Source organism: Erythranthe guttata, chromosome 2 (genome assembly GCF_056151865.1).
Source record: "Erythranthe guttata isolate IM_541 chromosome 2, IM_541, whole genome shotgun sequence".
In the NCBI taxonomy this organism is placed as follows: Eukaryota; Viridiplantae; Streptophyta; class Magnoliopsida; order Lamiales; family Phrymaceae; genus Erythranthe; species Erythranthe guttata.
Genome location: NC_142534.1, coordinates 11,412,437 through 11,433,120, shown reverse-complemented (window position 1 = coordinate 11,433,120; position 20,684 = coordinate 11,412,437). Strand labels below are relative to the sequence as shown.

At 32.2% G+C, this 20,684-nt stretch overlaps 1 pseudogene; it reads right to left on the bottom strand.

The window, feature by feature from the left end:
- Positions 1-351: 351 nt before the first annotated feature.
- LOC105969718 (beta-amyrin 28-monooxygenase pseudogene) lies at positions 352-5,102 on the bottom strand (annotated as a pseudogene).
- Between the last annotated feature and the right edge of the window lie 15,582 nt (positions 5,103-20,684).

Below are 20,684 nucleotides of genomic sequence, written 5' to 3'. Positions count from 1 at the left end.
TTATAACAGAAACAGGATGGATATATATATATATATATATATAGAAACAAACATATGGGATAAGTCTTTGTACAAAATATCGTGAATAATCTCAGGCCAAGTTTCAACAAATAAAACGAAGATATAAACAATAACAAATAAAGACGTTCAACACACAAAGGAAGGGTATCCAAATCGAATATTTAAACATTTCCCATTGAGATAATCGTATCATGTAATAATTCATCAAGAAAGAAACTAAAGTTATGACAAACCAAGTCGAAATAAAAAATAGCTCAAATTATCGGAGCTAGTGGAATGAATAAAAGAATTTACTATTATGAAATAATCGAATTATTATGTAAATAAGGTTTAATTTAGGTGAGGGAAGAGGCGGATATAGGAAGACCCTTGGCGGGAATCGGCATTGGATCGACAACAAATTTACCATCATTAGGAATGACCTTCTCGAACTTGAACCTCTTGACAAGATGGTGCATGAACACCAGAATCTCGAATCTTGCGTACTCTAATCCGGGGCACATTCTCGGTCCCCCTCCGAAAGGAACAAAAGTGTAGGGTGCAGGCCCCGCTCCCTGAAATCTTGATGGATCGAACTTCTCCGGTTCCGGAAAGATTTCCGGATTTTTGTGAGTTGCGGTGGCGCTCCAGTATAGCTTGAAACCCTTTGGAATAGAGTAACCCTTGTACGAAAAATCAGCAATGGCATCTCGGAATGTTCCGGGGACAGGTGTTGCAAGTCTCATGACTTCACAAGCAACGTTCCATGAATATTTCATCTTCTGTAGATCTTCCCAGTTGAGCGAATCGCCTGGAGATTTTGATTTCAAAATCTCCATTTGTTCGTTGTAGACTCCGTCGTAGATATGGGGAAGCTCGGCAAGATACTTGACTATAAAAGTGCAAGCAACGCTAGCACTATCACGACCTCCAATCAGCAAGCCCAAGATCTTATCCGCAATATCAAACTCTTGCATGAAATTGCCATTTTCATCGCTGGTGAGAAGCATGTGGGATAGAATATCTTGTGTGGGCGAAGCTTTCCCTTCGGCCAAATCGATTTTCCGTTGTTTGATGATGGAAACAAGCTCTTGTCTGACAATCTTGGAGGCCTTAATACCCTTATTGAAGGGTGTTCCGGGCAAGTCAATGGGGATGGCAAACAAACTTGACGCTAAGAGATTAAAAGGCTTCGATAATCTATCAACCTGTTGAGGATCCTCAACACTTGCAAAAAGCCTGCAAGCTAATTGGAAGGTGTAGTCTTTTGCAAGAGGTAAGACTACGACTTCTTTCTTGTTCTCCCATCCCTCTTCAAAGTGTGTTTGGGCCATACGGTCCATTTTACCGATGTAGCGACGAAGGGCTTCGGTTTTCAAGAAAGCGTGGAGCAGGGCCGGCCCTGGTGCAGTGCAAGTGGGGCGGCTGCCCAGGGCCCATTATCCTGGGGGGGCCCATAATTTTTTTTTTTAATATATATAGGCCTAAACAATTTTGAAGTTCGAAATAGAGGAGGGGCCCAAAATTGATTTCAGCCCAAAACACGAAAAAAAATAAAAAAATAAAAAAAATAAAAAATAAAAAAGAGAAAGAGACGTTGAAGGGTTTACGGGTGAGAGACCCAAATTAATTTCTTTTTCTTTCCTGCTTAGGGCTTCTACATAGGACTTCTTCAAATTTCTCCATTAATCTTGATTCTTGAGCAATATAATTGTTCAATTCCAACAAACTATCAACTCCTCCAAGGGCATAAGGCATGGGTCAAGATTATTGAGAAGAATTTGCTAATATCAGGTTTTATCCTTCTTTGTTAACTGTTGAATTTTTTTTTATTTTTTTTTTTAGTTTCTTATTTTTGAACTTGGTTGTTGTTTGGGCGTTATTGGCTTGCTTGTTGCAATAAATTTATTGAATCATATATTATAATCATGAAACAACTCTCTGGATTTCAAAAACGAGAAAAAAAGAAAAACGAAGAAGAGGAGGATAAACGTTTAAGAGATTCAATTAAAAAACTTTGGAGTAAGAAGTTCAATGTCACGGTAGAAAATTCAACTCATAATCGAGAGAATGAAAACAATTTGAGTGAAGAATTTTTTGAGAGTGAAAATAATGTGAATGAAGAACTTTTAGAAAATCAAAATAATTCTAATGAAGATGTTAATGAGAATGAAAATGATGTGAATGAAGAACCAAGTTATCTTTTGAATATTTATGACCCAAGAACTTGGGATGGTCTAGATAAAAAAATGAGAGATTTGCTTGTAGAAAATGGTCCTAAAAGAGATGAAAATTTCATGTTTCCCATGGATAAAGAATCTAGACGTTTTTCCTATACATATTATGTTCAAATGTTACCAAATGGTGAGACTCGCGATAGAAAATGGTTGGTCTACTCAAAGGAGTTAGATAAAGTTTTTTGTTTTTGTTGTAAGTTGTTTAAAGTTATGAACACCAAAAGTACTTTAGCAACCGATGGAGTGAATGATTGGAAACATTTAGGTGCCAAGTTGAAACAACATGAAAATAGCGTAGAGCACCTTACTAATTTAAGAGCTTATGTTGAACTACAAATGAGATTGAACAAAAATAGCACAATTGATAAAGAATTACAAGAACAAATTAAAAGCAATACAAAACATTGGAAGCATGTTATGTTGAGAATAATTGCCGTTGTTAAATGTCTTGCTACGCATAATTTGGCATTTCGTGGTACACATGAAAAAATTTACGAAGATGGCAATGGCAATTTTTTGGGCGTACTTGAAATGATTGCGGAATTTGATCCTATAATGCAAGAACATTTTCGACTAATTCGAGAAAAAAAAATTCATTATCATTTTCTTAGTCATAAGATTCAAAATGAGTTGATGTGTTGCTTAGCCTCAAAAGTCAAAGAAGCAATAATTAAAAAAATTAAAGAGGCAAAGTATTTTTCGGTAATTCTTGATTGTACACCGGATGCAAGTCACAAAGAACAAATGACTCTTATAATAAGATGTGTAGACATGTCAAATTCTCCAATTAAAATTGAAGAATATTTTTTAGAGTTTTTGAATGTTGAAGATACAACTGGTTTGGGACTTTTCAATGAATTGCAAGTTATTTTACAATCTTTAGAACTTGATATTGATAATGTGAGGGGGCAAGACTATGATAATGGCTCTAATATGAAAGGTAAACATCAAGGTGTGCAAAAAAGATTGCTTGATATTAATTCTAGAGCATTTTATATTCCATGTGGTTCTCATTGTCTCAATTTAGTTGTTTGTGATATGGCAAATTCTTGTGTTAGAGCAAAATCATTTTTTGGAGCATGTCAATGCATATACAACGTATTTGCTAATTCTACAAAGAGATGGAATGTTTTGCTTGAGTATGTTGATGAATTAACTTTAAAATCACTGTCTACAACAAGATGGGAAAGTCATATTGAATCTGTAAAAGCAATAAAAACTCAAGCCTCTAAAATTAGAGAAGCTTTGTTTAAGTTGGTAGAAATCAGTGAGGATGCGAAATTAAGTAGAGATGCCGAAACTTTAGCATCCGGTGAACTTTCAAGTTTCGAATTTATTTTAAGTTTGGTGATTTGGCATGATATTTTGCATAAAATTAACTTAGTCAGCAAAAAATTACAATCCGAGGACATGCGTCTTGACATTGCTTAAAACAATTGGCCGGACTTCTTTCATTTTTTTAATTATATAGAGAAAACGGGTTTGCTTCTGCCATAATTGAGGCAAAAAACATAGCTTACGAACTAGAAGTTGAACCTCTTTTTCATGAGAAACGTAAAATTTGTAGAAAAAGAAACTTCGATGAGGTTTCTAATAATGAAAGAGAAAATCAACCTGCCGAAGAATCTTTTAGAATTGATTATTTTCTTTTTATTGTAGATATTGCTATAGGTCAATTGAAGAGCAGGTTTGAACAATTGCAATACTTTGAATCTATATTTGGTTTCTTATTTGATGTTACGAAATTGATTTCATTGGATGATGGTGATTTGATGAATGCTTGTGTGAAACTTGAAAATGCTTTGAAACATGGTGATGCTTCTGATATTGATGCAAAATGTTTATGTTCAGAATTAGAAGTGTTACGAGTGATGTTACCGAATGAATCATGTGATAGAAGTAAGCCATGGGCCGCTATTCAAATATTAGAGTTTGTAAAAAAGATGGATATGTTTCCGCATGTCATGATTGCTTATAGAATATTGTTGACGATACCCGTAACTGTAGCATCTGCCGAGAGAAGCTTTTCAAAATTGAAATTATTAAAATCCTACTTGCGTACCACAATGACCCAAGGTAGAATGAATGCGTTAGCAATTTTATCTATTGAAAAAGATATGTTGGAAAATATTCAATATGATGATATCATTGATGATTTTGCCTCTAAATGTGCAACTCGAAGACATCTTCTATGATTCATCTAACTACTGGTTTATTCTTGTAGGTAATTGGCTACTTGAAGGACAAAATGGTGGCTCTTCGGCTATAAAATTTTAGTTTATAGAAGATAAATAGTTAGTAGATGAACCTTTTCTTTTTTTTGTTTTTTGTAATGATAAACGATCGGGTACTCTTTTTCGTTAATTTATTTTATTAGGGACACATTTTTTCGTGTTCGCCCAGGGCATTCAGAACTGCAGGGCCGGCCCTGGCGTGGAGCATTCTTCTCAATTTGATGCCCTCTTCTTCGGAAGAAGATCGAGTGGAAGACGGGAAAATTTTGTCGATGCCGCTTGGGAACCATGCCTTGACAAGCTTGTTCTCGTTTGAGAACAAGAATTTGTTGCCGCTCGCACCGCTCAAAACGGCGGCTTTCTCGCCCACAAGGTGAGTTCTGAAAACAGTGGATGAGTACTTAGCCACTCGGTCCAAGACGAACTTCTCCGGGTGTCCCCTCCACCCGGCCCACAGGAAATGGAGGCTCTCCCCCACCAGGGGCCACCCCATTTTTCCTGGCGGCAGGGGACCGGCGGCGGTGGTGGTGGAGGATTTGTTCTTGTTAAAGAACAAGTGGTGGTGGAGGCCGAAAAGGAATGCAAATGATATTGAAATCGAGATGGAGATGACTGAGACTAACAGGATCATAATATTGTGTATGTAGGCTTAATTTCTATTTGTGTATGTTTATTAACTGAATGTTTTGGTTATGTTTTATCGAAGTTGGACAGTTACATATATATAGTACGTAAAGAGTCAAACATTAATCTAAGTTGGCTGCCATCAAGAATTAAATAATGACTTAATTATATATAAACTATATAGTTTGATATAATTAAGTGTGTATATAATATATGGATGGTCAAAAACAAGGTGCTGTACAGCAGCATGGGACAGTTTGTCGTGTAGTGAAAATGCACAATCAAGGAAGGAGCTGAGAATCCCATTTCCAAAGTCTGCACTACTGGATACTGATAGGAAGTTCATCAGCAATTACATCCTTATTAAATATATACAATAAGCAAATAGCTAGCAAGTAGCAACTAATTATTTTTTTTTCTATAATATTATTATAATATTAGTAAATGTAAAAGTACGTAGGAATGTTTTATGGTTTTTTAACATATTTTTTTTGCTACACTTTTTACCCTCAATCAATAAATGGCAATGTGTGTTAATATACAATGGCTAATTATGCGTATATAATATAGAAAAGTAGAAAGAAAGTAAATTATATTCAATTAATTATCCTTTTTAATTATTTATTTATGCAATTAGGTAGTCAATTGGTCATACAGATACTCTATAAGTGTTTTTTCAAAAAACATTGACTAGCATTTAACACAAACAAAGTTTTAAATACTACTAATAGAAATGTGTGCATTATGAAGTGTTGTTTGGTTGCAAAGTTAGAATCAAACATCCTTCTTTTATTCTAGCCATATGATAGTATTTAATTGATTAATTTGTCCACTTCTTTGATGCAATGAATGTGGATGGACTGTACCATATCCATACGCCACAACCCAAAACACAAAATTCGAATCCAACAACTCAAAACCCGAGAACTTAAGATTGATGAAACTTTTATTGTAACTGATGGCGGAAATATTAAATAAAAATATTTGGAAGAAAATATGGTTTTTCAGATAACTTAATAATGCAATAACTTAAGATTTTTTTTTTGTAAAATATTTTTCTGTGATAAAAAATATAAAGTTTAAATATATTGATGAAAAGTATTTTTATTTTAGCACTTTATATAGAGTTTCAAAATGATTGATGAATAAAGAAAATGGGTCTGATATTTGTCATTCAAAAGAAATACCTCTAAACAATATTAAATTACCTTTATTAGCTTTAAAAATTCATTTAGAATGCATAATGCATGTTTTATTGTGTTCTGATGGTGCAAAGTGATATTAATTTATTTTGAGGGTGCAAAGTGCCAAAATTGTATATTTCAAGAGTGCAAAGTGAAATGAAGCCTAGAAAAGAAGAAAGGAAATAAGTTAAATCCAAGGGTGAATTTGAGTTAGGTCCATAGAATGACGTTTTACTAGAAATTAATTCATTCTTTAACTTTCATTTCAAATAAAATAATAAACCACAAAATCATGAATTCCTAAAATAACACTATATATTTCTATTTGAGATAAGCCCAACCTACTCCATCCCATCCCATCCGACCCGACCTGACCGACCTGATTTTTTTTTTCAATTTAAAAGAAAAAAAAAAAAAAAATCGGCGGGGCTTGAGTCGTTGGAGTTTCAGTTAAGTGACTCAGTCTTAGTTAACTTCAACATTAGTTAACATTAACCTTAATAGACATCTATTTTTTATTCTTTTTTTTTTCCGGCGGCGAGTCGTCGGCTATACAGTTAATTAGCTGACTCGTCATTAGTTAACTTCAACATTGGTTGACATTCGACCTTTTCTTTCCTCCGATGGCAGATCATCGGAACTACGATTAACTGACATTATATATATATATATATATATATATATATATATATATATATATATATATATATATATATTAAAAGGAAATTTAAAAAACTATTTTTAAAATAAATAAGTATTAAAAATAATAAATAAATAAGATAGAACACACTCTAGTTAGGGTTTGAAAAGGGTATACGTTATTTGAGTTTATATCAAATAAAACTCACAAAAAAGGGTTAATCTCAAAAAGGCCCATGACAAGGGCACTTAATTAAAAAAAGGACATCCAAGTTTTTTGTCTTTTAAATATTTCGAGCTAGGGGTGGAAATCGGACGGATCGGATCGGATTTGGGTGTTTCGGAAAATTTCCGATTTTTTCCGGAAGTCCAAAACGCCTTCCAATTCCGATTCCGATTTTTTCGGATTTCAAAAATTGATTCCGATTCCGATTTTTTTCGGAATTTTCGGAAATTTTTCGGAAATTTTCGGAATTTTTTCGGAAATTTTCGGAAATTTTCGGAATTTTCCCAAAAAAAAAAAAGGAAAAAAAAATAAATTGAGTTTTGACTTTTGTATGTTTTAGAAAATTAAAAAATAATAATATGTCCAAATATATATATATATATATATATATATATATATATATATATATATATATATATATAATAATTGGAAAAAATATTAGTAATATACTAATATATATTACTAGTAATTAATACAAACTGTGGATAGATATAGACATATAGTATATATTATATATAGTAATAAATATTAATAATAATTAGAAAAATCGGAATAAATCGGAAATAATCGGAAATAATTGGAAATAATCGGAATAATTTCGGATCGGAAATTGGAAATTCCGAAATTCTGTTATGTATTTCCGATTCCGATCCGATTTTTTTCGGAATTTTCGGAAATCGGAATTTCGGAATTCGGAATTGAAAAAGTCGTTCCAAAATCGGAATATTTCGGATCGGATTCGGCGGAAATCGGAATTTTCGTTCCGATTTCCACCCCTATTTCGAGCCCATTCAAACTTATTTGCAAATAAGGAAAACCTTTTATATATACCAAAATTACACCCGATTCCTTGAAACCCAATTCAACTTCAATTTCATGATTTACACCCCAATTTAGCCCGATTTCTCCAATTATTTTGACCCTTATTTCAATTTTGACACCAATTTCAAGTAATTTAACTGTTAATTGACATTTTTTTAAAATATTATAATTAGTATTACTGTATTCGCTGTTAAATTACTAAATTACTGTCTCCAGTAGTTATTTAACTGTCGGAGACAGTAATTTAACTGTATTAATTAATTTTATCGTCTTAGCCTGCATTTTTGCTGTCTTCGACTGTAATATTACTGTCTCCGGCAGTAATATTATTGTCTCATGCAATAATATTACTGCTTGGGATAGTAGTATTAGTAATATTACTGTTCGGGAAAATAATATTCATAATATTACTGTCCCAAACAGTAATATTACTGTCTGAGACAGTAATTTAGCAGCCAAGACAGTAATATTAATTAACATATTTTTTTCTAAGAAAAAAAATTTCAAAAAAAAAAGAAAAAATCAAAAAAAAAAAAAAAAAGTCAGTGCCGGAGACCGGCGGTCAACGACGGTTGATCGGCCGGAAAAAAATTTCAGAAAAAAAAAATGTTTCCAAAAAAAAAGTCAACGCCGAAATCTGGCCGGAAAAAAAGATTATTTCAGAAAAAAATTAATTTCTAAAAAAAATTATTATTGCAAAAAATTAAAAATGGGGATTAATATGATATATTTGTTTAAATTCGGGGTCAATGTGTAATATTAAGGAAGTTAGAGCATAATGGATGGAATTGATAAGAATTATATTATGGGGAGTATTTTAGACTAAAGACATGGGGATGAGTTTATTTGAAAGACTGTTTTTTTTTGTGGACCAATGTTTATTTAAGTCCATTGTTATGTCCCTTTTTGCCATTTGCCCTAAAAAAAATAAGTTTTACTCAAAAACATAAAACGACTTGATCTTATCCCACATTATGTAAGTTAGTGAGGGGTTATCACAAATGAACCCTTAATCCAATTAAGGGTCTGTTTGATAGGATTAAGCACTGAATGCTGAATGTTGAATATACATCTGAATGTTTAAGAGTTGTGTCTTAATAGTGAATGCTGAACCACTAAGTTCATTTGATAGCTGAATATTAGTAACGGCTGAATAAGGTTATTTTACTATTATAGCCTTGGAGAAATACTAAAATATTTGTTAATTAAATTATGATCAACAAATAATTGTATAAATGTAATTCTTTTTCTTGATTAACTTAATTAGCAAAGTATGTAATGTTGGTGGACATTAAACAAATTTACGTATTAAGTTTCAAGTATTTAAATAATAAATAAATTTGAAATATAAACACCGAATATTATTTGTTTGATAATTGAAAGTTTATTATATTTAAATAATGCAACATAGACAAATTTATTTATTACGTAAATTTTAAGAGTAATAAAAAGAAGATAAAAAAATACAACATTAAATTCAACTATTATTTACTTATTTTTGAAGAAGAAGATTGTGGTCAAAGAACTAATTAACTACAAAGGGATGACGTGTGTTACTGCAAGATAAAGTTAGAATTTTAATTTTTTTTATAAGGACAAATTTGTCTAATATTAATTCACAGCACCACTTAATGAATCGGATGGAAATTTCCGTCTGAATAGGTAAGAGCAAAATAGTTTGATTCAGAAGTCCTTATCAAATGCACTTAATGAAAAGATATCTGACCGAATCAGATATGTTGCCCAATCAGAGGCGATTCAGAGCCTATCAAACACGCCCTAATTGTCCTTTTTAATCATTTACGCAATTAGGTAGTCAATTGGTCATACTCTATAAGTGTTTTGTCAAAGGGTGTTGCTATCTGCAGCGGGACTTTTACTGAATGCAGCGGAATCTTTTTTTTTTTTTTTTAGAAATTCTCTCCCATACTCTCAAACTCTCTCAAGACATTCGAATTTCGAAAAATATTTCGACTTTGAAGACGTAACAAACGAGGCTCGATTTCGGTACAAACGCATGTTTAGGATTAGATCTAGGTAAATTTCGAATATTTTTTTTTGAACTTATGTTCTCTAGGGCACGAAAACTTGAAGATTCTTCAAGCAATCGTGCTCTACAAAACGGTTGCTTGAAGAACTTCAAGTATTCGTGCCCTAGAGAATGGGAAGTTCAAATTTTCTTTTTTTCTTTTTAAAATTGTTGGGATTTCGTCCTCTACAGAAGGGGAGTTTAAAATTTTTTGAAGCTCCCGTTCTGCATAGCACGTAAAATTGAAGATCTTCAAGTTTCCGTTCTCTGCAGGCGGGAGCTTCAAACCATTTTATTTTTTTGGGTTTCGTCCTCTGCAGAACAGGAGCTTCAAAAAAATTTGTTTTTTGTTTTTTTTTTTTTTTTTTTAATATCGATTTTTTAGCTAATTTAAGGAACATTATCATCGTCAAATTCTTCATCGGATTCACTATCATCACCCTATCAAATTATAAAAATTAATTATTAATATATTAATAATACTAAAAAATACAGTAAAAAAAAAAGATGAAAACTAATACCCAGATTCCCGTGCTGTACAACACGGGTAACTAAAACTTTTTCTTTTCTTTTTATACTTCTCGTGCTGTACATCACGATTATCCCTTAATTTTTTTTTTCTTTTTACCTCATAAAAGTTATCCGGATCGGCCATCAAAGAAGTTGTTGTTCGTTTTCGAATTTGTCGAACGAGCTACAAATTCTAAGTTTTCGACTTTTTTTTAGAAAATTTACAAATGAGACTACCGCTACAAATAAGCCAATTTCAGTAAAAGTCTCGCTTCAATTAGCATTTCAGTTTGTCAAAAACATTGACTACCATTTAACACATACAACGTTTTAAATACTACTAATAGAAATGTGTGCATTATGAAGTGTTGTTTCGTTGCGAAGTTCGAATCAAAAGCCCTTTAATTCCAACCATCAGCGACTGGTAAATATGATTTTTAATTGATTTGTTTGTCCAACTTCTTTGATGCAATGAATGTGGATTGGCTGTACCAAACCCATACACCACGTCACAGTTTGCTTATTTAATTAAAAAAATTAAATTTTGGTAACATATTAGAGAATATAGTAAAGAATAAATAGAGAAAATTTGCTAGATACCCCTTATTTTGGACTTATATATGTAGAGATTCTAGTTGCAAGATGAATATAGGCATAGGTCATTTGACAAAAAAAAAAAAAATAATAATATAAAAAAAAAAATTAGTATATAGACATAAACAATTTTTTTGTTAACGTTTTTTAATAATGCTTATTTTTTTTCAGTTTGCTGTTTGCGTTTGAATAAGTCATTAGTAGTTTATTGCTTGCAATTCAATATAACAAGTTCTGCTGATATTTTTTTACAGTTTGCTCTTTATATTTAGCGAAGTCATAGGTAGGTTTTTGTTTGGAATCCAATAATGCAAATCCTGGAAGAAAAAAAATCAGTTTGTTGTTTGCATTTGTCGAAATCATATGTATTTTATTGTTTCCAATTCAAAATAACACAAAGGGATTTGGCTCCGATTTTCCTTAACAAGGGAATTTATGCAGTTTACCATATATATATATATATATATATATATATATATATATATATATATATATATATATATATATATATATATATATCTTACTTTTCATAATAAATCCTTAAAATAATGGATTTTATTTTTTGGGCTCTCTCAGGAAACCCCCGCATTACTTCTTTTAATGGAGAGAGGCTCAAAATATTTCTCTCTATTAGAGAAAAGCCAACATCTATTTCCAGCTATTATCTTTTCCAATTTTGTCCCCGCCAGCCACATCATCACCGCGTCACTCGCTGGTCATCAACGATTTTTTTTTTTCCGTTTTTTTTTATGTATCAGTTTTATTAATCGACTATGAAGCATAGTCGATTAAGGAAATTCTTTAAAAAAAATATTTTTTTAACTTTTTTTTGTTTTTTAATTTTTTTTCTATATCAATATATTAATCGACCATGATGAAGCATAGTCGATTAAGAGTCTGCTACTAAAAATAACAAATCAGAACTGCAAAAAAATGCAAAATCTACTATATTTTACAAAAACAAAAAATATAAGAACATTAAAATTGATTTATACAATTCGAATCAATAAACAAAAAATCAAAAAAAAATATAAAAAATTGGAGTCGATCAAAGAGAGGAGAGAAAAAAGAGAAGAAGAGAAGAGAGAAACACATAGAAGAACAGAAGAGAAAAGCGAGAAAGCGGCGGAATAAAATTAAAAATAAGATTATGGTTTTGAAAAAGTATAATACACAATTAAGGGTAGTTTTGGAATTATGAAAATATCATATGGGTGGAATATTAGTTAAGGGGGTTTTCACTAGTTATTTTTTGGGTAAATAGCACTTAACCCCCTTGTGGTTTGGACATTTTGCACATGACCCCCTTATGGTATGAATTTAGGCACATAACCCCCTTGTGGTTTTGACATTTTACACATAACCCCCTTATGGTATGAAATTAGGCACATAACCCCCTTGTGGTTTTGAAATTTTGCACATGACCCCCTTATAGTATGAAATAGCACATAACCCCCTTGAATAGAAAACTGGAAAAGACTAAATTGCCCCTATCAAGTCACAAGTTTTTGTTTTAATTTTAAAATAATTAATTCTATAAAATGAAAATCTTAATGTACTTTTTTGTTATAAAATGAGAAATATAATATATTATTGTGTTTTTATCTATTTTACGCACATATATATTTTATTTTAAATTTAATTTTTTTTTTTCAACTTTAAAGAAATGTTTTTTTTAGATTTTTCCAAAAGAATAAAAAAAAAACTTTGTTTCTTAAAAAAATTAAAGTTCGATAACAACTATAATATCATATATTTATATAGAAAATAGTAATATAATAATCACAATTAATGATAATGTTAAAGATTTTCAAATTAATTTTTAAAATCGAATAAATTATCAATCGTATAATAATTAGTATTTTATACCTTTTGTGCTGTAAAATTAAAAAAAAAAAAAACACAACAATATATTATATTTCTCATTTTACAAAAAAATACATTAAGCTTTTCATTTTATAGAATAACTTAAAGGGCAAATGGCAAAAAGGCCCATCACATGGGACTTAAATGCATTTTAGTCCACAAAAAAAACAGTCTCTCAATTAAGCCCATCCACATGTCTTTAGTCTAAAATACCCTCAATAATATAATTCTTATCAATTCCACCCATTATACTCTAACTTCCTTAATATTACACATTGACCCCGAATTTAAACAAATATATCACATTAACCCCCTAAACTTTTTTTTTTTCAGAAAATAATTTTTTTTCTGAAATGTTTTTTTTCCCGGCCAGATTCCGGCGTTGACTTTTTTTTTTTTTTTTTTTGAAACTTTTATTTTTCCTGAATTTTTTTTTCGGCCGGTCAACCACCGTTGACTTTTTTTTTTTTTTTTTTGAATTGTTTTTCTTAGAAAAAAAATATTTTAATTAATATTACTGTCTTGGCTACTAAATTAGTGTCTCATACAGTAATATTACTGTTTGGGACAGTAATATTATGAATATTATTTTTCCGAACAATAATATTATTAATATTATTATCTAAGACAGTTAAATTAATGTTGGAGACAGTAATTTAACATCCAAGGCAGTTATATTAATTAAAATAATGTTTTTTAAGGAAAAAAAAAAGTCAATTAACTGTTAAATTACTGTCTCCGACAGTTAAATAACCGCCGGAGACAGTAATTTAGCAACGAATACAGTAATATTAATTAAAAATATTTTTTTTAAGAATAAAAAAGTCAATTAACAGTTAAATTACTATCTCCGACAGTTAAATAACTGCTGGAGACAGTAATTTAGCAACGAATACAGTAATATTAATTAAAATATTTTTGAAGAAAAAAAAAAAAGAGTCAATTAACAGTTAAATTACTGTCTCCGACAGTTAAATAACTGCCGGAGACAGTAATTTAGCAGCCAAGACAGTAATATTAATTAAATTTTTTTTTTAAGGAAAAACAAAATTAGTGTTAAACTGCCATCCCTCATTAGCTAATGGTACGGGGATTACCCAGTAAATTTAGAGCGGGGAGGGGCATGTCAAACTGCCATCCCAAATTAGTGTTTTTTTTTATTTATTTATTTATTTATTATTATTATTATTATTATTATTATTATTATTATTATTATTATTATTATTATTATTATTATTATTATTATTATTATTATTATTATTATTATTATTATTATTATTATTATTATTATTATTATTATTATTATTATTATTATTATTATTATTATTATTATTATTATTATTATTATTATTATTATTATTATTATTATTATTATTATTATTATTATTATTATTATTATTATTATTATTATTATTATTATTATTATTATTATTATTATTATTATTATTATTATTATTATTATTATTATTATTATTATTATTATTATTATTATTATTATTATTATTATTATTATTATTATTATTATTATTATTATTATTATTATTATTATTATTATTATTATTATTATTATTATTATTATTATTATTATTATTATTATTATTATTATTATTATTATTATTCTTATTATTGTTGTTGTTGTTGTAATTATATTCAATTGTCATGAATGTAAAGGTGCATTTCGATGGAGGGATTTGGGGGATTTCAAATCCATAATAACAAATCTCTTGAACTTGTTTTGATTGAGGGATTTGGAGATTGATAACAAATTTCCACCCCTCATTTTTAGTTGATTTTGGAGCAATAGTGGTGAATTTCAAATGACTCCATTCCCCAAATCAAATCCCCCTCCAGATCTCTCCATCAAAACACACTCTAAAATAAATGTGGAGTTTTTGTATGATATGGCATAGTATCATGATGCCACAATAAGTTTTGGCAATGATACACGCCGTATATGAAATTAAATTGAATTGTTGCAAATGATTGTTTGGTAATTATATATTATCGAGGCTAATAGTCTCTAGGTGTGGAAAATTAATCATGCTATCTTATATATGAAAGAAAGATATTTTGACCTATAACCCTAAACCTAAATCTAGGGACAATTTTGTCAATAACTATATCAGCAGTTCTTTTTTTCTTTGTTCTCTGCCCATACGTCTTACCCGCATATCCGATCAATTATTTTGGAGCAGTTTTCCAGAACGTTTTCCTACAACTTCCCCACAATCCCACGTAATCATCCAGCCTAATATCCATGACGAGTGTCTTCGTCGCCATCTGTATTCTCTTGCTGCAGATCCTTCGATGGCTGACTCTGGAAAACCTTAGCCGTAAAATCTCTCTCACTCTCATACATTTCAGTCGATACATCTTTTGATAATATTCTTTTTGTGATGTTGCTGCTATTTTCTAATGATTCAATTTTTTTAATTTTGGACCCCAAAATACTACAGTTTTCCTTTATCATGACCTTTTTGGATTTTACCCCTTCTTGGATTTGTTTTTAGTGTCTGTTTGGTTGCATTGTGGAGCAAAATATGAGGTCTTAAGGTTACAACATTTGTATGCACACCTATCGGACTCCAGGTTTTTGCCCTCGAAAACTTTTCGAAGGTTGATATCTATTATGAATTTTGTTAGTTTGATTTCTACGTGTTTGTTTACACTCTGGAAAGTATCCGAAAATATACGACGATGTGATTATCTTCAATTAATTTCTCTATGTTGTCCTCAAATGTAGTTTCATAACGAATTAGATGCTCATTCGCTTACTTGATGTTTTTGCAGTAGAAGAAATCATGTTGATTATATTGGTAAATAACATATTCTATTGCTTGATTTTCTTTTTCAAATAGTGGTATTTCACATTTTTTTTATTATCTCAAGCAATATATATATATATATATATATATATATATATATATATATATATATATATATATATATATATATATATATATATATATATATATATATATATATATATATATATATATTGTTGGGGCTAAATACCTAACACGCAAGTGCACGTATCGCAAACAAGTATTAAAAGTGGACTCGTAAGAGTCGGATGTCGATCCCACAGGGAATACTTAAATTATCTAATCCTAAGTACCAAATTCTAACAACTATGATTTTTATCCAGCCTACGCAAGTTTGTCAAATTAAATCAACTAAATAATTAAACTAATTATGAAAGCAAATAAACACGAGAAAATATCAATAAAAACGGACCTAGGATTTTATCTTCCCCCTATGCAAGAATTGCTCACCCAAAACCCCTCAATTATGAAATATATGATTCATGATTATTAACCCGAGACACTAATTTACTCATAACCCGCTGTTGCGTGTATTATGAGTCTATTATTCATAAACGATTCACTATATGTCTATGCAAACCAATTATGAATAAAGCATTAACTAACAAGTCTCGTAAATTGCTACCTAAGGTGATATCTGTATGTCTACGACACCACATGCAATTGACACACTCATCCGGTGAAAACTACTCGAACGCTCTTTTACTTACCGTCTAATTATCAAAATTGCTCTGTCGAGTCAATCTCAATAATCACAGATAAAGCACATAAATTGATGAGGTTCATGCACTAACAATCATAACAAGTAGAAGAAATAATCATAAAATCATAATTGCATAATCTCAAGAAAACGGGTTCACCATCCCCACATAGGGTTCCAACAAAATCCTAGATTAAAAACTTAGCTACTCATGTTCTCTACGAAAAACATAATAAAAGTAATAAAAGTCATAGATTAAGAAAAGATAGGTGAAAGAAGAATTATGATGAAGATTTGTCAATTCTCCGTCTTCGTTTCTTCGTTCTCTCGCTCCTCTTCCTCTAAGATTGTGTTCAAAAACTCCTTTGATTCGTGCTTGGTTTGCCTTTAAATAGATATCCCAAATTGGTAGAAGATTTTAGGTTTCCTTGTGTGATTAAAAGTCCAAAATTGCCTCCAGCGAGTTTTCACACGGCCGCGCGAGAATCACTGCAATTCTCACACGGCCGCGCGAGAATCGCCGAAACCTTCTGCCCTCATTCTGCAGTTGGCGCGGCCGCGCCAAAAATAGGCTAAATTTGGCACGGACGCGCCGTCGAATTTTCAGCATATTTTTGTTTTCTTCCGTTTTTGCCCCTTTTTGACCTTTTTTGGCTCGTTTCGTCCTTGGAACTCCCAAATCGTCAAGTTGTACCTAAAATACAATAAACCACTCATTAAGCATCATTAAATCAATAAAAGTATACAAAATCCTCGTAAGAAAGTATACATTGAGTGTAAACTATACACTCAACACACCCCTAAACTTGAACTTTTGCTTGTCCTCAAGCAAAAACTAGCAACCTTCAAAGTAACACTTTCAACAAATGCCTCTCATCACATAGATTAATTGTCAACTTCACGTTTTCAGAACTTGCAATTATCAGGAAAATTCTTAAAAATTTACAAGCTCGTAATTCAAAGATACGTATGCACTCACCCTTGCCAAAAACCACAAACCATGCTATCGCTTCAAGTATCCCATATTTGTAAATTAAAAATGGACAAAATTTATACTTACATAATAATATTCAACTCCGAAGACTCACCAAATTTCTTTACTCGGCTAGTATCAAATAATTTAGCTATTGGGATCATTGGGACTTTTTGGCTTTCAAATGTTGGGATTTTGGTTCAAGGTAGAAAATATGGGTAAAAGTGGCTACTCTTCTCCTTTCATCTCACAATTAGTCACTAAGAGTTGCACTTGACAGAATTTTTAACTCTCGTTCTTGATTAGAGGTGTTTTTGCTAAAATTTAGCTTTTGGAATTATTTCTTCACCTCAAAGGACTTACTTCTTAACTCGATTTGTTAAGAGTTCAAAAGTCTCCATTTTTGCTCTTAACATGATGGTTCGAGTTTTTACTTTAAAATCTTTCTCAAGTCCTTTCTTCCCCTTCTATCTTTCTTCTTTTTCTTCACATTTTATTTATTTTATTTTATTTTTATTTTTTTTATCGAAAGCAATAATTAAACTAAAAAAAAAAACTCCTAAGGCATGCAAACTAAAAAAGTAAAGCACATAAAAACAAGTAATTATCCACCCCCAAACTTAAAATTTACATTGCCCTCAATGTAATTAACCCGAAGTTTAAGGATAGAATACACCTGACTTAGTCGTCTTGGTCAATCTCCGTGTTGCTCTCTACCCTCGCCTTTATTATGCTTCTGTTGCGTTTCGCACGGCCGTATGAGTTTTTGCACTATTTCCCGCACGGCCGTGCGAATTGCCAAAATTGGGCGGCAGTAGCTGTCTGTTTCTCGCACGGCCGCGTCAGATTATAGTGTGTTTTTCGCGCGGCCGCTCCCCAAGCCAAAAATGGGCAGTAACTCCCCAGATTTTCCGGACGGCCGTATGATATTTTGCCTTGTTTTGGGACGGCCGTATGAGCTTCAGAGCTGCATTTTTTTTGTCCTAAAAATTAAAAACATGTTTAAATTGTTAGCTTGCATGCTTATAAAATAAATAAATAAAATAAAACAAGAGAAAGAAATAATAAAAAAAAACAAAAATCCCGGGTTGCCTCCCGAGAAGCGCTAAGTTTACAGTCTTCAGCCAGACTTTGTCAGCTTCTTTGTTCAAGCCAACGTGACCGAAGTCACTTGGCGATTGAATTCTTCTCCTCGATAATTCTTGTTTGGTTCTATAGGTGGCTACATCCTCCTTGCACGTTCATCGCCATTAACACCCCAACTCTTTTGACTATCTCTCGGAGGAGTTGAAATTGAGTCCGCAAAATAGACTTGCTCCTTCCGATTCCCTTTTCCGCCATCATCTCCTGCACTCAAAGATGCTTTCCCATGGTCTAAGATCGAAACATCAAATTTTTCATGATTTGTAAAATCCATAAGATCAATAGTAAAGCACTCATTATTATTACATGGATTTTTATTAGCACTAAAAATATTAAATTTGATCGTTTGATCATGCACCGTCATTGTAAGATCACCACCAGCACAATCAATTAGAGTTTTCGACGTGGCTAAAAACGGTCTCCCTAAAATAAGAGGTATCTCCCTATCTTCATCTATATCAAGTATAACAAAATCAACAGGGAAGATAAATTTGTTCACTTTTACTAGCACATTCTCTAAAATACCTTTTGGGTAAACTAAAGATCTATCGGCTAATTGAAGAGTTATAGCCGCCGGTTCAATCTCACCTAACCCAAGATTTTTATAAGTGGAATAAGGCATAAGATTAATGTTAGCGCCTAAATCAATGAGTGACCTAAAATTTTTACCTCCTATAGTACAAGGAATAGTGAACTTACATGTATCGCCGAGTTTTGGTGGAAGGGGTCGTGTAAGAATTGCACTGCATTGCTCCGTGAGTTGGATCACATCGTTCCCTTGAAATTTCTTCCTCTTTGTCACGAGATCCTTGAGGAATTTCACCCACTTTGGCATCTTTTGAAGGGCTTCGATAAACGGGATATTTATGTGAATTTCCTTCAACTTGTCCAAAAATTCTTGGTATTCGGCATCGAGCTTCTTCTTTAGGAGATTTTGAGGATATGGAATTGGAGGGGCTCGTGATTTCACTGTGGATGATAGTGGTTCTTCGTGAGTTGCTTAATTTTCGCCAATCACTCTCGGCTTCTCGATTACCGTGTTTCTCTTCTCTTTTCGTGGGGCTTCCTCCAATTGTCTCCCATTTCTTAAACTTACAGCGTTGCACTGCTCGATATTGCTCTTCCGTATTCGACGGCAGTGCTCCCGATGGCCTCGTGTTTAGCTGGGTTGCAAGTTGACCCATCTGTGTTTCCAAATTTCGAATGGAAGCTTGAGTTGATGTCATGAATTGTGCTAAGATATTTGCGAGATCTCCACCTTGAGGTGGGGCTTGAGGAGGATTTTGGAAACCGGGAGCTGGCCGTGAATAACTAGGAGGTTGACCTTGAGGTGGTGCTTGCCATTGTCCTTGCTGATTTCCTCCCCATCCAAAGTTGGGGTGATCTTTCCATCCCGGATTATAAGTGTTTGAGTACGGGTTCCTCTATTGTCGGTTGGTGTCATTCACGTGATTTAGAGACTCCGTTTCTTCTAAGCACTGGTTGGGAACTTGGACTGCATGGACTTGTTGAGTCTGCAAAGCTGCTACTTGTTTTGGTAGCTTTTCTAACTGGGCAGTGATTACGGTGACCTCATCCAGCTCCAAAATTCTTCCCGTCTTCTTGGTTCCGCTATTTGACCGGTCCGATGCCCGCATGTATTTGTTCCTTGCGATCCGCTCCAAAAGTTCGTAAGCTTCGTCATAGGTCAAGCTCATGAACATACCGCCAGCTGCTGAATCGAGCACCGTTCTCGAATTATCTTGCAATCCATCATAAAATATTTGAAGTTGCCGCCACTCTTGAAGTCCGTGATTCGGGCATCTCCGAATTAATTGTTTGAACCGCTCCCCGTCTCGAATAATACTTCACCGGCTTCTTGTATGAAGTTTTGTATTTCTCTCCCGATTCTCTCAGTTTTGGTTGGGGAGTTGTATGTGTTCATGAAGAGTTGTGCTAGCTGGGGCCAAGACGAGATGGAGTGCGGTGCACGAGTTTGTAACCATTCTCGGGCTGCTCCTTGTAAAGAGTGCTTGAAAAGGCGGAGTTGCAGTGCTTCAGGAGATACTTCGTTCATCTTATGCGAATCACACGTTTCG